This window comes from Puma concolor, chromosome A3, assembly GCF_028749965.1.
Source record: "Puma concolor isolate L17-30 chromosome A3, mPumCon1.1.hap2, whole genome shotgun sequence".
Lineage (NCBI taxonomy): Eukaryota > Metazoa > Chordata > Mammalia > Carnivora > Felidae > Puma > Puma concolor.
This window is the reverse complement of record NC_141669.1, coordinates 130614495-130639854: the sequence shown is the minus strand read 5'-3', so window position 1 is coordinate 130639854 and position 25360 is coordinate 130614495. Positions and strand designations below refer to the sequence as shown.

General features: G+C 51.5%; 1 long non-coding RNA gene across 1 annotated transcript; it reads right to left on the bottom strand.

The window, feature by feature from the left end:
- Positions 1 to 506: 506 nt before the first annotated feature.
- LOC147582806 (uncharacterized) lies at positions 507 to 5195 on the bottom strand. The gene is made up of 3 exons (XR_015249532.1): positions 3092 to 5195; positions 1706 to 2567; positions 507 to 1592 (listed from the first exon to the last, which is right to left on the bottom strand). It is a non-coding gene; the product is annotated as an uncharacterized LOC147582806 (long non-coding RNA).
- Positions 5196 to 25360: the final 20165 nt, after the last annotated feature.

The window sequence follows — 25360 nt, the reverse complement described above, 5'->3', positions numbered from 1 at the left end:
CTTTCACACGAATCAATAAATTCCCTCACCCTCTCTCTCTTTTCGCTTAAGCCATCTGGCAACCAATTTTCTGTCCCATTTGAACCAAAAGTGTTCTAACAGACACCTCATTTGGGGCCCGTCTCCTTCTTTCAATGAGAATTCCAACGTACCTTTTAAGGAGACACCCTCCCCTCCTCTCCGTGAATCTTTCCCGAGGCCCAGCTGGTTCATACGAGGTTGTCATTCACAACAGCATTATACGGTCACTTCAAGGAGGATTAAGGATGACAACCTTGATGGCTCGTAGGACTAGCGCTGGGACTTGGTCTCAGCTTGTCTCAACATCCTATTTAGATTCAAAACCACGTGTCTCCTCATTTCTCACAGAGACCGCCAAGTTCCACGGGGTAAGTCATGTCCAATGGATTCAACAAGCAACGATTAAGTGCCTGAGGTGTCCTACACGCTGGTGAGAAGCCGTGAACGCAGAGGGTAATAAAGAGGCTACTGTCCTCTCCAAGGCAGACATGAAAGCAGACGATTGCGTCTTATAAAAGCTCCGTGCGACGGGATGTTTCCAGTTACGAGTCATGGAGAAAGGCCACTTGAACTGGCTGGCGCAATGGAGGGGATCGGTATCACGCACGCAAAAAGCGCCGTAAGCTCAAGCCTCCAGGGGGATGATCCAGAAGCTTCACAACGCCACCGGTGCGCAAGAGTTTGCGGTTTCTCAGCTCCGCACGCTCAGCGACACCTCTGCAAGGCCGGCGGCACCCCAGCGGGTCCACCCTTCCGCACGTAGTCTCTTTCCCCAGAAGGCAAGCACAGGACAAAACAAGATGCGCCCTGATTGGCCCCCCCGGGTCACATGCTCTCCTGCGAACCAATGACTGGCTCGTGTGTAAACCCCTGCTCCCTGTAAGCCAATCAGGGCCTACCCCTGGAGCAAGGGGGTGGAGTCACCCATCCCCCAAGCGTGGGCTGCGTGGAGGTGGGGTGCGAGCCTTGGAGGGAATTCTGGAAGCTTGAGGAAGGCTGAAGCGGAAGGAACGGTGGTGGCAGACGCCCACTGACGGTTCTCAGAGGTGGGAGTCGCTTCAGGGTACCCGGAGCCGATGCGCAAGCCCTTCTTGCTGCCTCTATCCCTGGGCTGCCCTCGCTGCACGTGCCCAGTGTGGCTTCATGGTCCCAGTGGCTTTAGCAGCCGCTCCCAGTGTATGTGAAGCGCCTCGTAGCGCCAGATGCTACAGTGCCCCACATTTGCCATCCATGGGCTCACCTAACAGCATCGGAAAGCGTGGTTATTTCCCTTTTGCAGATTAGGCCACTGAGGCCTGGAGAGCCAAAGCGACCTGCCCGGTGTTGTCGGCCTGAACGTACAAGAGTGAAGGGCGCACCCAGTTGTCCTCAGATTCCTAGTGTTGGGAAGGCACTAGTCACATCCTTGGGCTGGGCTCACTGGGTGGGGTTGCAAGGTAGGAAACAGAAGCCACTTCTCTGCTGAGCTGTTACCTTTGCCCTTGAAACAATCCCACGTGTTTGGAAGGATTGCCCCCAGAGTTCTTGGTAAATGCCCGCATTGGCCATCTCTGCTGATGAATTTAACTTACCTTAAAAAAAAAAAAAAAAAAAAAAGGTTTATTTATTTAGAGGGAGAAAGAGAGAATCCCAAGCAGGCTCCACACTGTCAGCACCAAGCCCAACTTGTGGGGCTGAAACTCACCAAGGGGAGATCATGAGCTGAGCTGAAATCAAGAGTTGGATGTTTAATGGACTGAGCTACCCACATGCCCCTAATTTCCCTTTAAACTCTAGGAAAATGTAAGAGAAGTGTCCCCTTCAGACCATATGATGCTCTAAAATCCGTGTGAATTCTGCCTAAAAATAAGCTCAACGTCCCATTACATTGTATTATTAGGATAACAGCAACCATTACTTTTTAGAATCAGCAGAATCAACACGAGTTGTTGACTTTGTCCAGAGGATTGGCAGGGGCCTTGTTTCACAAATCGTATCACTTCAGGACAGGTGTTGGGGCGGGCAGGCAGGCAGAGAAGCAGGGCCAGACAACGGTTGGCCACCGTGGCCTTCTAACTAACTTGTTCCCTTCCAGCTGCACCTGCCTGTCCGCTAGAGGCATGGGTTTGCCTCTCTGGGCTTGGATAAACTCTCAGCTTCTCTCTTCAGCTGGGTCTACACCCTCTCCTCTGGGAGTGAGGATTCCAAGAAACCCTATTCCCCCCCACCAGGAAGTTCTGTCTCTGGTGGGTAGGGGCCAGGGTGGGGCATATGTGTGGGAGAGAATGAGGTAGAAGCTACACGGCTGTCTCCACCTAACAGAACAGGGCACTTTGCATTGAACACTCATCGAGGCCCCAACGCTGGAAGTTTCCACTTGCTTTCCTCTTTCTTGACTCCGGAAATGAGTTGCTTTTGCTTCTGCTGGAAGCAATCTGCTCCAGTTTGGTGGAACTTGTCTCCTGGAACTTTTGATTTCCTCCTCGTGTTCGCTTTACTCCATTAAGCTTCACCTCCAATTCAGCTCCGCTCTACAGGGGTCCCCGGCGAGAAGACGCTCAGCAAAGCTGATAGAGACACAGAGGAGGAACATGCCTTGGGACACTGGAATCAGGGGTTCCCCCCGCCCCCCCCCCCCCAGGAGCTGTGTGGCATTAATCACGTTACTTGATAACTCCTGAGGTTCGGGGCACCTGGGCGGCTCGGTTGCTTGAGCGTCCGACTTCGGCTCAGGTCATGATCTCCTGGGTCATGAGTCCAAGCCCCGTATCAGGCTCTCTGCTGTCAGCACAATCCTCTGCCCCTCCCCTGCTTGCGCCCTCTCAAAAATAAGTAAAATATTTAAAAGAAATACTCCTGAGCCTCATCCGTAAACTGGGAACAAAAGTGGCACTTACTCGTCTGGAGGTACCTCCTCCTTTTCTCTGGTGGACCACCAGCTCTCCATCTTAGGTAAAGGGCTAGAAAACCTCAAACCTCCTTCCGATCAGACTGCCATTCCTCACTCCCTGCCACCCCCGAATTCTGGAGCTGCCGCAGGCCTATTTTATATAGATATTGTGAAGTTTTAATGAGCACATAACATGCCTACCGCAGTGTCTGGGCCTAAAAAGCACCCAACGCACGGTCCTGATTATTATGACCTGATGTTCAATCTTCAGGATCTCTGTGCCTCAGTTTCCTCCTCTGTAAAATGAAGATAAGAGGAACAGAAGGTCTCATGAAGTGAGGTATAAATGAGCTGTTACCACAGTGCCTGGCTCATAGAAAAGACTCAGTAAATGTTGGCTATTAATTAAAAATTGAAATAAATACTTGAGAGACAGCAGGGCATGGTCTGTGGTTTCACATGGTCTCCTTCTAGCATTTACCACTTACTATCGCTTAGTAGAAAAGTTCTCTACCCTCGCTGAGCCTCCGTTTCTACTCCTCCCAATGGCGAAAATGATTATATGGCTTCACAGAGTTTGCTGGGAGGGTTCATTCATTTTAAATGTCTCACTGTGCAAACCCAGTGACCGTAGCAGACCTGGCTGGTCTCCTTTGAAAGACTTGCTCACAAGGCTGGCCCCTGGGTGGCATCTGAGAAGGTGGGCTGCAGGAGGATTCCCACCATTCCCGGATAAGTGTAGCTCACTGGGCCTGAACAGAATGCAGAGAGTGCTTCCTCCTGGGAGATTCGGTACGTGTCAGCCAGACTGCCTATGTGGCCAGCCCAAATAATGACCTTGGGCTCTTGGTACCTGTGCCATGATTAGTCCTCAGAAGTTGAAGCCTCAAATACGGGTTCCTATCATGGTCATGGCTCAATGTCCTTACTTGCAAGAATCAAATCAAAGAGACCAGTTTTCCCTAAAAGTAATTTTTTTTTTTTTAAGTTTCAAATGATATCCAAGAATCTAAGGCTGGCAAGGACACAAATATGAACTCATGAGAGTATTCGTGGCCTCTTTTATCTTCAACCCTAAAGAAAATTCTATCAGCTTTGTTTTTGCTCTCTTCCTCCCCAATCCAGGAAGGAGTCTCGTCTGATTGGTGACTAAGCCTTTTCTCAATTGAACGCAAGAATCCGTAAGGGAGATAAATTAAGGAAGGGCTAGTGGGGGTTCCCATGGGAACTTCGAGGACTTCAGCTGGGGACTTCAAACGGATTGGGGAAATAAGGGAGAGGGATCAAAATCAAAGAGCCCAAGAGGGTTGAGTTAGAGTTTTTTTGGTTTATGTCATTTTGTTTAAGTGGGAGATAAAAACAGGAACAAATAACCTCATGGCAGCCGTTGTATATTGTAGAAAGAAGGATTGTAAAAAGAAGTTTTGATATGTATTATCCGTGGGTCCCTTCTTTGGCACACTATTCAAAAGGCTCCAATATATATTCAAATGACTCTTGGTGAATTTGGGGCTGCTAAACTGTTTTTGTTTTTACACAGATGCCTTGTCATACTGGACCTCAGTGCAACTGGGCTTTACGTGGGTTATATAAGCCATAGTTATTCCGCAGCCATCAGTCATATTCCTTGTGTGTGTGTCTCTCTCTCTCTCACACACATGCAAAGTATTCTATTTCAGAATCTGCCAAATGATATGCACTATCGCTAACCTTCCCTCCTCAGACAGATTTACTTCTCAAGAAGACCGGGGCAGATACAGACATCAGGTACCGCTCACACCTAGACTCAGAAACCTGGGTTGGTTCAGTGATGAACCGCAGTGTGCACCATCATGGCTCCCAGCCTGAGCCCAGCAAGGGTCCCACTGTCTAAATTCTTTTAGGTCCCAATCTCTGACAGTTTAGGCTTCTTAGGCTTCTGAATTTCAGAATCGTCATTATACATGCAAGACACAAGATCAAAATTCCTTAAGGGAAGAGGACCTCAACAAACTCCTAGAGGGCTAACATCTCACAGATTCTGGAATTAAAGACAAATTAGTAACATCAGCAGAACACGGGCCCCTGAAGACTCCTGAGTTTAGAGAAGAAAGGAAAACCAAATTCTTCAAAGGAGGCTGACAGCTGTATCATCCGGGCAGAGTGTGATCGATGCAAATTTAAAAGGTACAAATGTGGGGCGCCTGGGTGTCTCAGTTGGTTGAGTGTCTGACTCTTGACTTCGACTCTGGTCATGATCTCACGGTTTGGGGGACTGAGCCCCACGTTGGGCTCTGTGCTGGCAGCATGGAGCCTGCTTGGGACTCTCTCTGCCCCTTCCCCGCTTGCACGCATGCTCTCTCTCTCTCTCTCTCTCTCTGTCTCTCTGTCTCTCTCTCTCTGTCTCTCTCTCTCAAAAATAAAACAAACATTTAAAAATTAAAGAAATAAATAAAAGGTACAAATGTTATTGGAAGAGGCACCTCACAAAGACACCCAAAATGGCCGTAAGTGTACAAAAAGGTGCTGCTGAGCTTTAATACGTCTCAAACACCAAGTGTTGGCAGACAAATAGAGCGACTAGAAAGCCCCAGCACTGCTGGTTGTGGACAGGTGAAAAATCGGGGCCAACCACTTTGCCAAAGCTATTGCGTTGAATAAATGTGTAACTTTCGGCCCGGCAGTCCCGCTCCTTGGGACTATCCCCAACAGAAATGCAAACGTATGTTCCCCAAACACACGTACAAGGATGTTCACGGAAGTATTATTCACAGATAGTCTCAAAGCACAACCTACCCCCAAAAGCTCAACAAAAGAACAGATGAATCAGATGTGGTATATCCACACAATGGAGTGTTCCACGGTAGGGACTGGGAAATACGGCTTTGTGTTTGTAACCCAGGCTGCTGTTTTTCGTGAATAAAGTTTTATCAGAACATAGCCGTCCATTGGTTTGAAGACTGTCTATGGCTGCTTTCACCCAATGGCAGCGGTGCCGAATGGCTGTGATAGAGATCAAATGGCCGGAGAAGTCTCCTGTATTTAGTATCTGGCCCTTTACAGAAAAAGTTTGCTGAGCCCTGCCCTACATTGAGGGGAAAACAACGTATAACTACCTACAATAATAAGGATGTATCTCCCGATGAGGAATTAAAGAAGAGTTGGTTCTATTTTTATAAAGTTGAAAGCAGGCAACGCTACCCCATGACGTGGATGTGAGAAGTCGGGACAACTTACCCTTGGGACACATGGTGACAGGAGGGGATGTAAAACTTCATGGGTACTGACCGTGCTCCGCTTCTGGATCTGTATGCAGGTGACACGGATGCGTCCTCTCGGTGAAAATCCATCCCGTGGTGCACATATATGCACGCTTTTCTCTCTCCAATGGCTATTTCAGTGGAACGTCTTTTACAAACATCACTGGGGCTCCCTGTGTCCCATATAAAACTCCAAGCCCTCTGCCTTGCTCTCTCATGTGTTTTTGCCTTCACGCAGGTGGAGAGTTCCCCCGGCAGGCACTCCTCCCATTGTCTTTGATAGAATAACACAAACTCACTCTTCAAAACTCAGTTCAGTCGCCCCTCATCCAGGATGCTTTCCTACCACGTCCCAGCACTCACAGACAATCCAGGGGAGAGAGAGAGAGAGAGAGAGAGAGAGAGAGAGAGAGAGAGCGAGCACACCTAGAGGGTGACACTGGATTTCTGGGTAATTTGGTACGTGGCATCTGAAGGCAAACTTAAGTTATTTTTGGAGAATAAAAGAAGTGTGACTGGCTGAATCTTGAGTGTTTGTCACCTGACAGGCCAGGTGGGCATCCCTAGAGAAGCTCAGTAGTTTGTAGCTTAGACCAATCTAAGTTTAACCCATCTAGAGTTGAGGGGAGAGTAGCTTGGTGTGCTGGAGAGAAGGTGGGACATACTTGGAAAAAAGACCTGGTTGGCAGTCAGGAGACAGGGAAGTTCAAGCAACCACAAGGCCAACCCTAACCGCCTTGAGCAAAGGGCAGAATTTGTCTTGCATAACAGAGAAACCCGGGATGGGAAGTGATGCGTTCAGTTAGGGCTCGATCCAGCCTTGGAAGTGACGCCCGTCATCAAGAATCTGCCTCCTCTCTTCTGGCTCCTTTCCGTCCACCCCACCTCCTGGGTTTCACACTCTGGCGGGTGGTCTCCCTGCAACCCCGGAAGCTCCATGTACATGTCTTTAAGCCCAACAGAAAGAACGAGTTTTTCTTTCACAACAATTCATGAGTGGTGGCAGGGCCACATCTCCTTTGCCTTGCTTGGGTCACGTGCCAACTAACCCCTGGATGAATCCTTGTAATCTGGGGATGGAACGTGGAAGTCAAGAATTGCCCCGGCAGCAGGGGATGAGGAGGAGTGGGTGCCATCCAGACCTTGCACGGCCTGAGGGTGAAGGAGGGATAGGCCCCCACAAAGGAAAGTCGAGGTGCCGTGACCAGTGGGGGAGGATGGGAGGCTGAGCAGGTCAGAACTACAGCCGTACCAGCAACTGCTTAATAACTGTGACCTGAAAGAATGACGTTTCCTGGGGTGCCTGGGTGGCTCAGTCGGTTGGGCGTCCGACTTCAGCTCAGGTCACTCTCGCGGTCCTTGAGTTCGAGCTCCGCGTCGGGCTCTGGGCTGACAGCTCAGAGCCTGAAGCCTGCTTCTGATTCTATGTCTCCCTCTCTCTCTGCCCCTCTCCCGTTCATGCTCTGTCTCTCTCTGTCTCAAAAATAAATAAACGTTAAAAAAAAAATTAAAAAAAAAAAAAAAGATGGACGCTTCTCTACTGTCTTGTCTTTGTGTCATTCCCCAGGGCTGGCGATGAGTGTCAGGTGCACAGGCTGCCCACCCTGCAGCCACTATGGAGCCCCCGGCTGTGTAAGGGTCCCTGTCAATCACAGCCACTTGACCTCAAGGAGAATCATTATGCTTTTTTAAAACCATACAATGGAAACAAACAAGAATCAAGCCCCAGATTGATTCAAGCATAAGAGTAGAACACATTTTGTGATCTGCAAGTTAAATGTGGATTCAGACCACATCCTCACTCCAGTTTAATTTTTTTTTTAATGTTTACTTAGTTTTGAGAGAGAGGGAGAGAGATAGGGCACGAGCCAGGGAGGAGCAGAGAGACAGGGAGACAGAATCCGAAGCAGGCCCAGGCCCTGAGCTGTCAGCGCAGAGCCCGACACGGGGCTCAAACCCACGGACCGTGAGATCACGATCTGAGCCGAAGTCGGACGCTCAACCGACTGAGCCCCCCAGGAGCCCCGACCCTCACTCCGGTTTAAAAGTCACATCCTCCTGGGCTGAGGTGGGAAGGGACAGAGGGAGGGGGCAGGAGACTTGGCTTCATATTGTGGCTCTGACTAATCAGTGTGACCTTGGGCAGTCTGCTGACCTACCACAGGCCTCCGCTTTCTCGCCTGTAAGATGGAATCATTGTCGTGAAGATTGCAGGCGTGACTGAAGTAGGCAGAGTTCAGCGGCAGAAACAGAAGAGCCGTCCTACCTGTTTCGAAGAGAAATCGGGAGAGGGTACTAGGTGCCTTCAGAAACCACGGGGAGTTCACGACGAGCGGTCCTGGGTTGGGTCTCCACCAGAAACACGGCAGAACCGGCCCACCAGGGGCCTCCGTGTGTCCGCCTCCGTCAGGAAAGTGGACAGCCAGGGGCTGCCTCCGGAACCGCATGCTTCGGGAACACACAACAAAGGCCGGGGTCCTGGGAGCGAGAGGCCTTCACCGAAGGATCCTGACGCACCTGGCCCACCTCTCGGGCCAGTCCTGACTGACACCATCTAAACTCTCCCTAAAGCCCTCCTGGTGCCCGGCATCAGGCAGGGAAAGAAGGAGGCTGTCAGACGTGTGATGATTAAGGATTGTCCCTGAGCCCCAACCTGCCCTCTGTGCTCTCCCGCGACACTGGGCTGGGGCTCTGGACGCCACCTGTCTTCTCTGCCGGCTGGGAGGGGCTGGAGGATGGGGAAGCACGGTCTCTCCCGTCTGCTTGCCCGTCCAGCACCGGCCTCCTGATGGTGTCAGCATCCAGCCGGGACGCGGTGGCCCCAGCAGGGTCACGGTGCCGCTCTGCCGCCGGCCGGAGCCCCGCTTCAGGCCCTTCGAAGTCTCGGCAGGTCCGGCCTTCCCTGGGACCCCCAGCCCTGGCGCGGCAGACGCTCCCCAAACTCACGCCCTCAGCGGCGGCTTCGTGTTCTCCCTTCGCCTCTGCAGTTCTTTAATACTTAGGTCACCGTCCTTTATATTAAGTGTATGAAGGCAGCTGGTGTGATTTGTCCCGACGGGCCTCTTGGCCACATGCAGGGCCTTTGGTGCCCAGCTCCTCCTTCAGGGGCCGTGGGACCCGCCGGCAAGTGGCTTAATCTTAATCAGCCACAATTTCTTCATCTCTGTAAGAGGGAGAAAAACAGTCTCCCTCCACAGAGGTGGGGTGACAGTTCATCGCGTTAATGGATGTAAAGCAGTTAATACGGCACCCGACAAACGCTGAGCTCCCAACAAGCGTCCGTGGTGGCCCTGCACGCCAGGCCATCCCTGCTAGAGAGTCCTTACCAAGTGTGTAAAGACTTCTGGAAAGATACCTGGACGCCCCCGTGAAGACCCCTCAGGCAGACGCTGCTGGGCGCACAGGACAATCGTCACCCTCCTGTTCCTCCCGTGTGGGGTGGCCGCCTCCTGGAACAGAAAATGGCAGGTGCTCCGTGTCAGGTCTCGGGCATGTGACCTGCCCTGACCAGTGGAGAATGGGGGTCCCAGAGGCTCCTGAGAAATATTTTCCTCACTGAAGGGAGAGTGGGCTGCACTAAGAGAACATTCTGGGGCCTGGGTGGCTCAGTCGGTTGAGCATCCAACATCAGCTCGGGTCATGATCTCCCGGTCTGTGAGTTCGAGCTCCGCGTCGGGCTCTGCACTGATGGCTCGGAGCCTGGAGCCTGCTTCGGATTCTGTGTCTCCCTCTCTCTCTCTCTGCCCCTCCCCTGCTTCGGATTCTGTGTCTCCCTCTCTCTCTCTCTCTCTGCCCCTCCCCTGCTCATGCTCTGTCTCTCAAAGATAAATAAACGTTCAAAAAATTAAAAAAAAAAAAAAAGAACATTTTTGCTCCTACTTTGGGTCAGTGGTTCTCACCCGGGGGTGATTTTTGTCCCTCAGAGGACATCTGGCAATGTCTGGAGACATTTTTAGTGGCTGCAACTTGGGGGAGGGGTGCTGCTAGTGGGCAGAGGCCAGGGGTGCTGGTAAAGCACCCTTCAGTGCACACGACAGCCCCCCAGCAGAGAGTGGTCCACTCCGTATGTCCACAGTGCCGAGGAGAGAACACTGCCCTGGATACAGCTGTGTGAATAGATGACGTTGGGGACGGCGACAACCATTTGGGGACCGTGACGAAAGATTTGGAGAGTCAGAGGCGACCAGGGCCCCGACACGAATGAGCTGTTGATACAATGGCAGAGGCACCGCTCTTCAAACTCCTGGGTTAGTGACACAAAGGCCTCGTATTCAAATTATCGTTCATCGGATGTTCTGTTATTTACCATCCCAATATTCTGACCTCCCCATTTTAGCCCGCGTGCACGAATCCCCACGGACAGCCACTGCTTCGATCCCTTGAATCCTCACCACAAACCCACGAGAGAGGTGAGGAGACGGAGCCTCAGCATCCCTGTGGGTAACTTGCTGAGACGGTGGAAATGGAGACAAATGGGGGGGGGGTGCTCACATCTGTGTAGCACTTGGTGTCATTATGAGACGTTTCAAACATAAAGTGCAGATGGCAATCTAATCAACACCCACCGATACGCCGTCCAGATTTAACGAGTGTGAAAACTTGCCAAAGGGGCTTCGAATGCTGAATTCCTGGCACGTTCCGTGTCTCCCAGTATTTATGCGCTTCTTCCCTTTAGGCGTCAGACCCTCGTGTTCCTGCTGGGAAGATGAGTGTTGGAGTAAGACTACAATTCCCAGCTGCTCCTGCAGCCGAGTGTGGCCACATCACTGAATACTGGCCAATGATAAATGCCGAGAAGGGACGTTTACAACATTTGGGTCATGTCGTTAAAGGATGTGCACGCCCTTTCTCCTTTGCCGCTGGCTAACTCACAGGTAAAATGAAGACAGCTGGAGTACAGATGTGGTGGCAGGAGCTAGAGCAGCCATATTGGGCCATGAGATGGAAACCGTGTCTGGACGATGGAAGAATGAGAGAGAAGGGGCCTGGGTTTCAGATGATTAGGAAGCCGCCCTACTAGCCCCATATGCTTAAGCATCCTGCTGCCTGAGAAAGAAAGATAAGCTTCTATTACATTGTAGCCATTGCCATCTCGGGTCTCTATTTCCGTAGCTGAACCACTTTCTGAATATGTGCAAGGTTCTAGTGTTTTCATATGAAGATTTCATCTGTTCCCCATAACCAGACAGGGTCTAGAACTAAGAAAATTCATTCAGTTGTTCATTCATCCAATAATTTTGGGGTGTCTATAATGTGCCGGGCACTGCTTTATCGGATGTTAAGCATGGAGGGGCGCCCAGAGTTCTTCTACACTGGCTCAGTCTCTGAGACCTTGGTTTCATCCTCTCCCTGTTACCTCTCTAGCCTGCTTCTTTCCAACAGTTTAGGTCAGGCCAGTGTCCATTCCTGCTTAGTTTCTTACACCTGTCTTCCTGCCCCCCCTACTCCCATTATTCCTTGTTCTGGATCTTCTCAGGGCTCCCCACTGCCAGAGAGCAAGAAGTTCAGACTTCTGGAGGTGGACAAGGCCCCGCCCATTCTGGAAGCCTAATCTCTTGCCAGTCTGTTCGAGCCACAATGAACTAGGTGACATTTCTTTCGTGAGTTCACTCGGCTTAGGAGCTCACATTGCTTACTTCCCTAAGGCTCAGAGAAGTTGCACAGACTGGCTCGGAGTGAAGCTTGAAATTGACTGAGGGTCCCCTGAGCCCAAGACACCAAACTGCTCTGAAGCCAGTTCAAAGTCTTAAGTCGCCCCAGTGCTCGGCCTCGGAGCTCTTACTGGCAGGGATGGGAGGTCTGATGTAGAATTCCACAAAGCAGGGTCTTGCGGGTGCCCTGCACCAAAATGCCAGTGGGGAGCAGGTGCAAAACCTAACTTCTCGCCCACCCCAGAGCTACGGAACGGAAGGCCGTGAGGTGAGGCCCGACTGCTGGCATTTTCCACAAACTTCTCACGCGTCACTAAGGCTCGAGAACCTGCTGGGGCTCTGAAAATATGGCCTGCAGGTTGCACTGCTGGTGCCTTCTTTCCCATTTTCCACGTCTCTCCCGACGCCCCAACCAGAGCCCGCAATGAGGGGGTGAGGCCGTTGGTGCTGTTAAGAGCTCTGCACATCCCTCACCTTACCTTTTATAGGAGATTAATTAAAAAAAAATAAGACGCATTCAAACGACTCCGATGGCATTTTCTTTCACCTTGAAAATGTGACACTTTAAGCAGTTACCGTACCAAGGAGTAAAAATGCTTACCCCTTAGCGACAGAGAGAACTAGAAAGGGTTCTGGGACCCACACGTCTTGAAGTTCAAGGAGGGAGGCCCAAAGTCTGAGGCAGGGAGGGACTAGCCCAGGTCCAACACATCCCGGTTGAATCTTGACTCGTCCACTTCCTCTCTGTGGGGTCTTGGTCAAGTTCCTTCGATTCACCTGTAAAACAGGGATAATAACAATCTGCCTCTTAGTGAAAAGATCACGTGACTGGGGGGGTGCACTGGGCACAGATACGGGAATAGCACTGGGGCAATTATTCCGTTCGCTATTCCTAATATTATTTTCAATGTAAGATGGAATGTAGAGAATTTCTCAAAGCTCATCCAACCCTACCAGAGTTAACCTCAAGGGATAGTCTCTGAAATCTGAAATCCTATTTTATTTCACAGTAGGTTAAAGCTTCATTGACCTTTTGCTCAGCATTATTACTGTAGGCAGGCGATGTGTTGCTCTTAATGTCTGTGATTTATCATTTCTAACAAGCCCCCTCTGCCTGGAGACGCTGCCCTTTCCCACATTTTGGGGCACAGACAGCTTACTGCCTCTGGTGGAGAGATGCACCAATGTGAACCAGCACATTTCAACAGAGGGGGAACCTTCCAAAACACAGGGGATAAAGTTAGACATGTCTTTAAAATAATATGACTCCAGGGGCGCCTGCGTGGCTCAGTTGGTTAAGCGTCAGACTCTTGATCTCGGCTCAGGTCGTGATCTCACGGTTTGTGGGTTCAAGCCTCACATCGGACTCTGGGTTGACAGCATGGAGCCTACTTGGGATTCTGTGTCTCCCTCTCCCTGCCCCTCCCCTGCTTGCTGTCTGTTTCTCTCTCTCAAATAAATAAACTTAAAAAAAAAATGATACAACTGGATAAGGGGGAGTTGGGAGAGAAGAACAAGTTTTTCACTTAAAGGGACCCTCCCGCTTTGTCAGTCAAGAGGTGGCAGTGGGGAAAGATCAATGCCACTTGATAAGCTATCGAATGATAGAAAGTGACCAACGAGGTCCTGCAGATTCCCCTCCTCCCCGACATGGCGGCATGACTGCTTCCTCAGAGGGCTCAGGGTGCATCTGGAAGTTTCCTCCCTTGAGGAAAGCAAGGGAGTGGTAGACAGGAAGGGCTCACAGTGGAACAGGGTTAGTGTAGGGCCATCAACCAAAGACCAATGAGAACAGAGACACCAGCTACCACAGCCAACGTGGAAGAACACTGGGGGTGGGGGTGGGAACAGGTCTCCCTCTCGAGATCTCATCGTTTTTGTTTTGTTTTGTTTTACAATTTTTTAAAAATGTTATTTTGTTTTTGAAAGACAGAGTGTGAGCAGGGGAGGGCCAGAGAGAAAGGGAGACACAGAATCCAAAGCAAGGTCCAGGCTCCGAGCTGTCAGCACAGACCCCGACGCGGGGCTCGAACTCACGGATGGCGAGATCGTGACCTGAGCCGAAGTCAGGCGCTTAACCGACTGAGCCACCCAGGCGCCCCAGCATACTTTTTTTTTTTTTTTTTTTTTTTTTTTTTTGCAGATCAGAGTTTGTGGTTGGAAAAATCGGACCCTCTACGGGAGCATCCAAATTAATGCCAGGAAATAAGACCTTCCTTCTGCCAGGGGCCAATGTTGTCCTGTGGCTGAGTCTCAACTTGCTTGCCTGTTTCTTCACCAGTGAAAGCCTGGCTCACCGCTCTGCTGTGTTTCAAGATTTATTGTGGGGATCAAACAAGATACTACGTGTGGAAACACTCTGAAAACAGAAAGCTTCAGAGACGAGCAGTGTGGTGACGATGACGGTGACAGCAACAATGAGCCAGCGGTGGTGATGGGCGCTTCCGAAGCCAGGAGGGTGGCGGGTCTGCCTTCAACACGCTTGGCATTTAAGGGATAAGCGGAAGAGCTGGAAGGGTTCCACTTAGTCATGAAAGAGTCCCACCTCCTTGTGACAACACAGCCCTGGCAGGAAAGGAAAAGCAGATTCTCCCTTGATTGACCAGGCTCGTTTGAATGACAAAGCTGAACGAAGTCAGTAAACCTCTGAAGTCACATTTTGACATTTGGCTGTGACAGCCATGGCAGGGAAGGAAACTCACCAAGAAAGTGAAAGCGTGGCCTTGTCCCCAGGGCTTACGAGCTGCTGCAGTTGCTGGGGAGAGAGACCTTGTCATCGACACAGGAAGGAGCAGGTCCCGAGGGGTACCTGGCCCACGGCCAGAGCCCAACACTGTGACATCAGGGCTTACGGGACCTTAAAATAAGAAGGCCAGAATTCCTGCTTTTATTTGTTCAGCCACTGCTGTCTTCTGGGTGGGATTTACCGTGCTGGGCAGTGTGGCCAGCAGGAAGGGTAAGGGCCAGGCCCCAACCTTCAAAAACCCACAGTTCAAAGTCAAGGATGTGGAGCATGCGGGAGTCCTTACCCGTGGCTGGTGCAGCAAGAAACTGGCACAGACACTTGGGGGAAAAAAAAGTTAAACGTACGTGCCTCCTATGACCTAGAAATTCCCTCCTAGGCGCCTGCATGGTGGAAGTGTGTGCAGATTCTGCCAAAAGGCACGTGCAAGGGTCCTGGGGGCAGCAATTCATTATAACCCCGAGCAGCCGTCAGCAGAGCCGAGGTGAACAAGTCGCGGCACGCACGCACCGTACCCAACCAGGGGCGACTGCGTCCCACGGGGACCGTTTGGTGGCTTCTGGAGATGTTTCTGACAGTCACAACTAGGGAATGCTACCAGCATCTAGCGGGTAGAGGTCACGGGCGCTGCGAAACGTCCTGCAATGCGCAGGGCAGCCCTACAACAAAGACTGACCCTCCCCAAAATGTCAGTGGTGCTGAAGTTGAGAAATCCTATCGCACATCCTGAGAAGGAATGAACTACACCAGGGGAAGGATCAGCTGTGACTGCATATGCACCGTAGGGAAATATTCAAATGGACCATTGAGCAGAAAGAAGCCAGACACAGAGCTGCATGCGTGTATGACTCTGTTTGTATTCAGCTCAACCTCAGGCAGCGAAAACAGAGAGATGAGCCAACGTGTTGAGGCTGTTTGTTGGAGTGAAGTTTTCTTAGAAAGTCTATGTTTGGGGGAGAAAAGACCACCCACCGATTGGCCCCAGGAAGTTTTGGCGAGGGTGCCCGCTCTGTGATCACAGGTAAGTCTCGGAGCCTCTCTGGACCCGTGTACTCCCCTTCGCTCAATGAGAGGCCTGCTTAGCCCAAGAATTCTCTGGTCTGTGCTCATTCCTGTTGCAACAGGCACCTGTCGCTTTCGTCTACGCAGCTTCCATCGCCCCTTTGTCTGGTGATAGCACCTCACTGTTTCTTTGGAGAACCACCCGTCGCCCACCGCACACAGTCCTGGGGGGCTGTCAGTCTAGGTGCCCCGCCCTCCCTCGGCCGTGACCAAAGCTGAGCCCACCAGGCTTTCCCCTGGATGGTGCGTTAACCTGATCTGGGGCCAATTCATCCCTGGAGCAGTGCTCCACAGAGACTGGGGACTGTCATCCCCAGAGGTTCCTGGAGTTCTCCCATCCTTTCCTGGGTCTGGCTCGTCATCTTCCCGTCTATTCTGTGAGCGACCCATGTCCTTTATAAAGTCCCTGCGATGGACCCAATGTTTGTGTCCTCCCCCCCCCCCCCAATCCATAGGTTGAAACCCGCATCCCGACGTGAGTGTAGGAGGTGGCGGGGCCTCTGGGAGGTGATTAGGTCATGTGCGTGGCACGCTCGTGAACGGAATGAGTAACCCTTGCAAGAAGAGGCCCCAGAATGCACTCTCTTTCTGCCAGGTGTGGACACAGGGAGAATCGGCCGGCTGCAGCCCGGAAGAGACTCTCGCCACAGCCCAGCCCCTCTGGCCCTGTGATCTCAGACTTCTGGCCTCCAGAAGTGCGAGAACTAAACGTCTCAGCCACGTAGGCTAGGGTTCTGTTACAGCAGCCGGAAGTGACTAAGAGGGCCCCGTGGCACTCCTGTCCCTTGCAACCCAAGAAGCCCGGCTGCTGCTTCCCAGCACAGGATGTAAATAGTCTGCACAGGTCGGCAGTAACTCCTGTTCTGAGATACGAATGGCCTCCTGTCACCCCAGACCTGCCCCCGGTGCCTCCTGGGCCCTCCCGTGATCCTGCGGCTGAATGGCCGGTGCCTGGCACAGCCGAGGCCTCCGGGCCCTGCCCCCACCCCACAGTTGTCCTGTCACTGTGTCCTGTGTCCCTCCTGCACAAATGACTCCGCAGGCCGCCCCCGCCCGCACACCCCTCCCCTCCCCAGCTCAGCCTCGTCGACTGTAAAATAGGCGAAGCACAGGCACCGCCCTGCCTCTTCCTCAGGGTGACGGAGGTGACAGGGCACTGGGAATTGTGAAAAACGCTCCCCGCACGTGAGGCATTCCTGCCACCGCCCCGAGATCGCACAGCACACAGGGGGCCAAACAAATTTCCCAGGAGAAAGCACCATCTCAAAATAAAAGAGCACCGCTAGGGGTTCTGAAAGGGACCCAAAAATGATAAACACGGCTTCCAAAAAGGCAGAGACTTAAAAAAAGCTCCCCTGCATTTCTAGGCCGGAGCTCGTGTTGGGCTGGGATCTCTGCGGGGGACTCACGTGGGGAGTCTGCCCGGCTCCGCTCTGTGTCCAGACCGGTGGGACAGCATCACTCGTACCTCCCGTCCCTCAGACGGTGACCGAGGGACCGCTTTCTGTCACTCAGCTGGCTCTCCCAGGAAGCCGTATGAGGAGGGTGGGGGTTGAGAGGTGTGAGCTCCGGGAGCAAGAGGCAGAGGCTTCTGGTGGAGTCCCAGGGCCTGCAGGGCTGTGACCCCCTGCTTTGTCACCCGGCGGCCCTCCATCCTCCAGAGGGGACACACGTGGGCAGGAAATGCCTCAGCTCCTCCTGGACACATGTCCCCGGACGAATCCTGGAGGCTCCACTTACTGGGTGTCTGGGGGCAGAGCCTGATGCACGAAGCAGGCGGCGTGGCCCCGGTGTGTTCACGAACCCATCTCCCCCTCCCGACAGTCTTCTCCTTGCCCCCCACTCTGCGGGGAGGCTGGAGGTGTAAGAGCTTGCCCCGAGTCACAGGGCTAGGGGGTGGCAGGGGCGGGCCTCACGTGCAGTCTCGGGGCTCCAGGGCCCAGCCTCTCGGCCACTCTGCCCTCCTGCCCCTCACAGGACAGTAGAGGTGTGGGGAGGTCACCGGGCAGAGGGGCATCTGACCCACAGGAAGTCCTAACGCGGGCTGCAGCCGGAGCCTGTCCTCCCGGAACCAAGCATCCCTGTTCTTCAGAAGGCACCTGCCGAGGCCTGGGCTTCTCTGGGACGAGGCAGACCCTCCCTACACAGACAGCTCTGATCCAGGAAGAGACTCAAGTCCTGTGGCGGGTGGGTATCACGAGTCCCCAGGGGCAGGGCCGGGCGATGCCCCCAGGAAGGCTGGCCAGCCCATTTCTTACCATTTCTAGCAAGGCCACAGGCCAACATCAAGGACACCAGCCCTTACTCCTTGTCCAGGGGAACGCAAACTCAAGAGAAGCCAAAAATGGCTATTTTCACGTGAAGTCTCTGATTTGTGAACATTAGGAATGGGTTTTTTATTTAAAAAAAAAAAAAAAGTCAGCATGACATGGCTCAGGGACCCCCAATTGTCACCTCTTTCCAGCAAGGCTACGACCTGTTTCTCCGACGTTAGGGATTTATCTGATCGATCTGACCAAGCCTCCACCGCCTTGCCCCTTCTGTGAAGGGAGCGCACTGTGGGCACGTTCGGGGTTGGGGAAAATGAGAGGCAGTGAACATAACGTGCTCAGTATAGAGTAAGGCGTTGGTCTCAGCCTGCTCGGGTCACTGTAACAAACAGCCATAGACCGGTGGCTTCAGCAACAGAAACCCATTTCTGAGGACTGGAAGTCTGAGATCAACAGTCCGGCCAATTCAGCTCCCGGGGAGATCTCTCTTCTTGGCCTACAGATGGCTATCTTCTCGGTAGGTGCTCAGAAAGAGAAACAGAAACAGAGATAGGGACAGAGATAGAGACAGAGACAGACAGAGGTAGAGAGAGAGAGAGAGAGACAGAGATCGCGTTCAGCAGTCTCATGGGACTGAGAACCACAGGTTGGAGGTCTCAGCTGCCAAAGCATCTGGAAGCCGGGGAAGCAAGATCCCTGACGGGCTGGCAGGTGAGTTCTACCAACCATTCAAGGGCGAGTTAATTCGTGACCCAGGCAAGTTCTCCAAAAACTAAACTAAACTAAACTAAACCAAACCAAGTGGAAGTTCCAAGCTGCTCGAATGAGGCTGGAGAGGGGAATGTTGTCAGGTGGGGACAGCGGGGAGCCAAGTCAAAGATGAGGGCACATGGGAGCAGGTAAGTCGCAGGCAAACTACACAGGCGAGAGTACACGGGGAGCAAGGGGCTGGCCTCCAGTGACCTTCAAGATCAAGGTGAAGATGTGTAGGCTTGACACTGTGGGTGAGGGGGGCTGATGTGGGGTCCTGGCTAAGGGAATGTTGCAGCACACGTGAGGCCTTTCCTCCCATCCCATCAGGAAGGCTCTGCCCTTCTAAGGGAGCCCTGTCAGGGCCGGGTAACTACAGCCCATCATGCCCGAGAGAGACCCAGTCAGCATCTCTCACCTAAGAACTCCACTAAGAGAGGGGCGCCTGGGGGGCTCAGTCGGTTAAGCATCTGACTTCGTCACCATCTGACGGTCCGTAAGTTCGAGCCCCACGTTGGGCTCTGTGCTGACAGCTCAGAGCCTGGAGCCTGCTTTGGAGTCTGTGTCTCCCTCCCCCACCTGCTCGCTTGCTCTCTCTCTCTCTCTCTCTCTCTCTCTCTCTCAAAAATAAAATAAAACATTAAAAAAAACTGTACTAAGAGATACCAAAAGTATAAACGGATTTGGGGTGTAAGTTTGTTTATTCTCTAAGCAAATAACTTACTGAGCACTTACCTACTCCAGACACTCTTCCAAGTGCTGGTTCACAGGGACGAATAACACAGACCAGATCCCTGTCCCCAGAGCTTACAGCACAGAGGTGGTGGATAATAAATGAGTAGATAAAAAATAGACAAAAATCCTTCCCATTAGCGGCACTTCTCTGAAGGGAATAAAACAATGATGAATGACCTGAGTGGTCACTTGTAACCCGATGGCCAGGAAAAACCTCTCTGAAGCCACGTCGTTTGAATTAAGACTTGAAAGAACAGAACGAGCCTGCCACGCAGAAAGATGAGGGAACAGCAAGTGCAAAGGCCCTGAGGTGGGAACCGTCTCCACATGTTCAACAAATGAAAGTAAGGGCAGTGTGACCGGAGAGAACGAACCAGAGGCGGATGATGACAGGAGGCTGTGGGGGCGGATCACGCTTGGCCATGCAGGCCCCGGTGAGCAGTGTGGGCGTTGATCTAAGTGCTCTGGGAAGATTCTGGAGGGTTTCGAGCAGGGGAATTCCATGAACAGACCTCTTCTACTTTAAAATGCTAACTTGAGGCACAGAGGAGAGTAAGAATAGAACCTGAGAAAATTCTGAAGCTCCTGCAGCTGTCTGCACAGCGACGGTGGCTTCAGCTGGCACAGTGGAGCGGAGACAGAATGAACTTGAGGTTGATTCTGGAGGCGGAATTTGCAGGAGGTGACAGTGAGTGAGTTTTGGCCTGAGCAGCTGCAGGGGTGGGGGGGGGCCATGAAAAGCTGGGGGCATTGCCACATGGAGAATAGGGCTGCCACCAGTTTATCTCAAAGACCCCTGATGAAAGGAACTCTTTCTGTCAATCCTATGCGGCTAGAGAGGTTGGAAGGACAACAAGGGAGCCGGCATTTACCTACCCAGGCGCCGCTAGCCTGGCTCTGGGCGGGGCGCTGGGTGACAGCTGACTCCTCCCAGACATCTGTGGGAGAGAGTGGTTTGACGGATAGATACGCTGAGGCTCATCCAGGGAGTGTGGCCACTCTGGGGCCCCCACAGCCATTAGGGATTATAGCACAGTGAGTTTAGGATTATGAACTGGCTCCCAGTCCAATGGGAGTGGGTGAAACGTGGCCATGCATGGGGTGGCTCGGTAGCTTAAGTGTCCGACTCTTGATTTCGGCTCGGGTCATGATCTCATGGTTCGTGAGTTCGAGTCCCGCACTGGCGCTCTTTAAAAAAAAAAATGAGTTTTGGGTGCTGGGTGGCTCAGTCGGTTGGGCGTCTGACTTCAGCTCAGGTCATGATCTCACGGTTCGTGGGTTCGAGCCCCGCGTCGGGCTCTGGGCTGATAGCTCAGAGCCTGGAGCCTGCTTCAGATTCTATGTCTCCCTCTCCCTCTGTGCCCCTCCCCCACTCATCCTCTGTCTGTGTCTCTTTCTCTCAAAAATAAAATAAACGTTAAAAAAAAATGTGGCCACGCTTTTCAACTCTCTCTTCAGAGATGCTGGCTATGATGTAGATTCAAGAGCCACACTGCCTGGGGTGCCTGGGTGGCTCAGTCAGTTAAGCATCTGACTTCAGCTCAGGTCATGATCTCACAGCTCATAAGTTCGAGCCCCGCGTCGGGCCCTGTGCCGACAGCTCGGAGCCTGGAGCCTGCTTCTGATTCTGTGTCTCCCTCTCTCTCTGCCCCTCCCCTGCCCCTGCTCAGGCTCTGTCTGTCTCCCCTTCAAAAATAAATAAACATTAAAAAAAATTTAAAAAAAAAGCCACACTGCCTGGGTTTAAACCCCAGCTGTGCCATGTACCTGCTGTGTGACTTTGGGCAAGTGACTTGCCCTCTCTGTGCTTTTATTTGCTAAATCCATTACCTGGATTATTTATCCCTCATAAATCTCTGGGGTATGGTGAATCATTATTCTCAGCCAGGTGTCCTAACTTGCTTGAAGCTCACCCGCCTTGTAAGTAACAGGGCTGCACTTTGGAGTCAGGGTCTCAGAGTCTGGATCTGTAGGTAGTGCACCACACTGCCTCGGTCATGGGTCCCGATCTTCAAAACAGCTGCTGCTTTCTGTCCCCGTGTTCCACACCCAGGAGACCAAACTGGGAATTTTCAGGGAAGACGGCTTAGCTCAGCAGGGCCTGCAACTCTCCCTCGCCCAATAAACTGGACCCGGTTTGCGCTTGTCATAAAGCTCAGGTATGATTCTAAAAACCAAATATATGTCCACGGCAACCTGGAGCTCCAGCACCACACTCGCCGTGGGGACGCCTACGGGTAAGAGAAAGTCGTTAGAAGTTTCATGGGTTCCTTCCCCCTCCGAATCAAGCTATATACGGCTTCAACTTTCAAGCGCCCATTTCTACCGCTCAGGTCAGCCACCTGCCACTTGGGGGCAATTTTAGAGAACCCCAGATGTATCTTTTCCTCTACCTTGAACTTCTCACTCAGGGACTCCTCCTGCTCTGTTCCTACTGCTTTCGTATCACTAAGACTGGAAGAAAGTCTAAAATGCAAAGATACACCCAGCAGTGTCTGCCCCAAGAACCTAAGGTCGGGGGATGACAGAAAGCAGGACAAGGGCAACGCTTGGTCCCCAGGGTACAGCGGAGACATTTCAGGCAGCAGTGGGACACCAACTTGGGAGGGAGCTCAACTAGTTCTGGAACATTCCTCTAGTCTGACGACACACTCCTTGGAAGGACTGGCACAATCCTCAAACGTCTATTCAAATTTAGATTGAATACTCTCCACGTATTCTACAGCAGTAGAAAAGGACCCACTTCTCAACTTTCAAGCAGGCATCTCGTTCAACCTTATTTTGCATGTTCCAGACAAACCTGGCAGGTAGATCGCTCAGAGTTCCAAGAAGTCCTCAAGAAGATCCCAGCATTACAATGATGAGCTCCTCTCACCTCCAGGGAAGGAGGTGAGAAGGGGGTGAAGGGGGAACCACTGGGCTTGCATTCTAGGTAGGCCGCCGTACCTTCTGCCTCAACCATCGGGGTCCTCCCTCCTCCCTGGTCCCCTGTTGTCATCTTCACAGCCAGAGGGACCCTGTAGAACCTGAGGCAGGTCACATTTCTCCCCCGCTCAGAGCCCTCCAGTGGCTTCCCAGCACACTTGGGAGTAAAACCCAACCTCTGGCCGGGGCCTGCAAAGGCCTTACTTGGCCTGGCCCCACTGCCTCCCAAGAGCCCCCACAGAACCCAGCAGAGATGGGGCTCTTGAAATAGCACCGTCGGGGACCACTGGGCATCCTCTGGGCTATCAAACACACGAACGATTCTGTCTGTGAACAACCTCAAACAGGATCAAAGCCATCCTGCCTTGCAGACGCCAGCAGAAGTGCCCTCCTGCCAATGGGTAAATTATTCTTATAAATAATGTATTGGCCTGGGTCTGCCTGTACTAGTCCGGGAATAGGATTTTAGAAGCATGTTTAGAGCGGAATCATGACTGAAGCATAGCATAAAGTTCAGCAATGCTCAATGAGGGGAATGAGAAATCAAGCAAAACGAAGTGTGGTGAGCTCTCCAAGGTACATAAATAAATACACCTGCTGTTGTTTCTTACTCCACAATTTATATAGTTAGGAAGCAAGAAAGTCACCCAAAGCCAAACTTTCTACCAGCCAGACTAAATGGGCACTGGACCTGTTGTCCCACCACTCCTCTGGGCCAGGGGGCCCCTTGGGACATGAGTATCTGGATCTAGATTTCTCACAGGTAACACATACACCCCAGACGAGCAAAAAAGCTGCCAGGCCAACAAGCCTGACTATTTGGCACTAAACAAGGATGGCAACCTGGATACGGGTTAGATCAGAGGCGGCCAATAAGGGGAACGCGCACGGCAAATGCAACCTTCTGGAAGCATCTCTGGCGAAACGATAGGATCTCCTCCCAACACTTAGGAAAGACCTTTCTGATGAACAAGTCTGCCCGGGGCATGACAAGGGGAGCCCATCATGCGTAACAGATTATCTATCCATTCAGTCATTCAGCAAATATGGAATGCCCACCATGGGCGAGGCCCGAGGGATGCAGGGTCAAACAAAGGAGATAAGGGCCATGCTCTTCTGGAATCTAGAATCTAAAGCTGCCCAGTGCGGAGCCATGAGTCATATGTGGCTCTCAAGCACTTAAAATGTGGCTGGGCCAGACTGAGATGTGCTATTAAGTGTAAAATGCACACCAGGTTTCGAAGACTTGGTACAAAAACCCCATAAAATATATCATTAATAACACATATTGATTATAAGTTGCAGTGACAATATTTTTGATACATTGGGTTAATAAAATATATTAGTAAGATCTGTTCCACCCATTTGCTTTTTACTTTTTTTTCAATGTGGCTACTAGAAAAATTTAAATTATATATATGGCTACGTTTGCACTTGGGTTATCCTTCCACTGGACAGTACTGATCTAGAGTAGCTGAAAAACAGTAAGTAAGTAATCAAATATCATTTAAGGTGACCTCAGAAAGTGATAGGTGCTCCGGAGAAGATAAAGTAGGATATGGGATAAAGGGTGACGGGCAGAATGAGGGGATTTCTTTTTATTTTATTTTTTAACATTTATTCATCTTTGAGAGACAGAGACAGACAGAGCATGAGCGGGGAAAGGGCAGGGAGAGGGAGACACAGAATCCGAAACAGGCTCCAGGCTCTGAGCTGTCAGCACGGAGCCCGACGCGGGGCTCGAACTCACAGACTGCGAGATCATGACCTGAGCCAAAGTCAGATGCTCAATCGACTCAGCCACCCAGGCGCCCCCAAAATGAAGGCATTTAAGTGGAATGGTCAGTGTTATGGGCTGAACAGAGCCCCCCCCCCCCCCCAGTCATACATTGAAGTCCTAACCTGCAGTATTTTATAACATGATTATATTTGAAGTCAGTAATATATTTGGGGTCTTTAAAGAGATAATTAAATTAAAATGAGGTCACTAGAGTGGGCTGTAATCCAATATGATGCTGTCCTTATAAGAAGAGGAAATGATGGGGTTCCTGGGTGGCTCCGTTGGTTAAGTGTCCAACTCTTTTTTTTTTTTTAATGTTAATTCATTTCCTGAGAGAGAGAGACAGAGTGTGAGCAGGGGAGGGGCAGAGAGAGAGGGAGACACAGAATCCGAAGCAGGCTCCAGGCTCCGAGCCATCAGCACAGAGCCCAACACGGGGCTCAAACTCACAAACTGTGAGATCATGACCTGAGCCAAAGTTGGACACTTAACTGACTGAACCACTCAGGTGCCCCTACAATCCATATATTTCAGTGCAGACACACAATATTTAAATCTTTTGTCCATTTAAAAAAAAGTCTTTATTTATTTTTGAGACAGAAAGTGTACAAGTGGAGGAGGGATGGAAAGAGAGGGACAGAGTTTTCACTCTTATGTGGATCCTGAGAAACTTAACAGAAGACCATGGGGGAGGGGAAGGGAAAAAAAAGTTAGAGAGGGAGGGAGCCACACCATAAGAGACTCTTAAAAACTAAGAACAAACTGAGGGCTGATGTGGGGTGGGAGGCAGGGGAGGGTGGGGGATGGGCATTAAGGAGGGCACCTGTTGGGATGAGCTCTGGGTGTTGTATAGAAACCAATTTGACAATAAATTTCATATTAAAAAAAAAGAAAAAAGAAAAAAGAAAGAGAGGGACAGAGGATTGGAAGTGATCTCCATGGTGATAGCAGACAGCCCCGTGCAGGGCTTGAACCCACGAACTTCGAGATCATGACCTGAGCCGAAGTCGGATGCTTAACTGACTAAGCCACCAGGTGCCCCAAGTGTCCAACTCTTGATCTGTCAGCTCAGGTCTTGATCTCGTGGTTCACGGGATCGAGCCCTGCATCCGGCTCTGGGCTGACATTGCAGAGCCTGATTGGGATTCTCTCTCTCCTTCTCTCTCTGCCCCTTTGCCTTTCTCTAAACATTAATAAACATTTTTTTAAGTAAGAAAATGTAAAAAAAAAAAAAAAAAGAGGCTATGAGGACACAGACACACACGGGGTGGAGAAACCCACTGGCATCTGTGGGTACCCACAGTTTACCTGATCT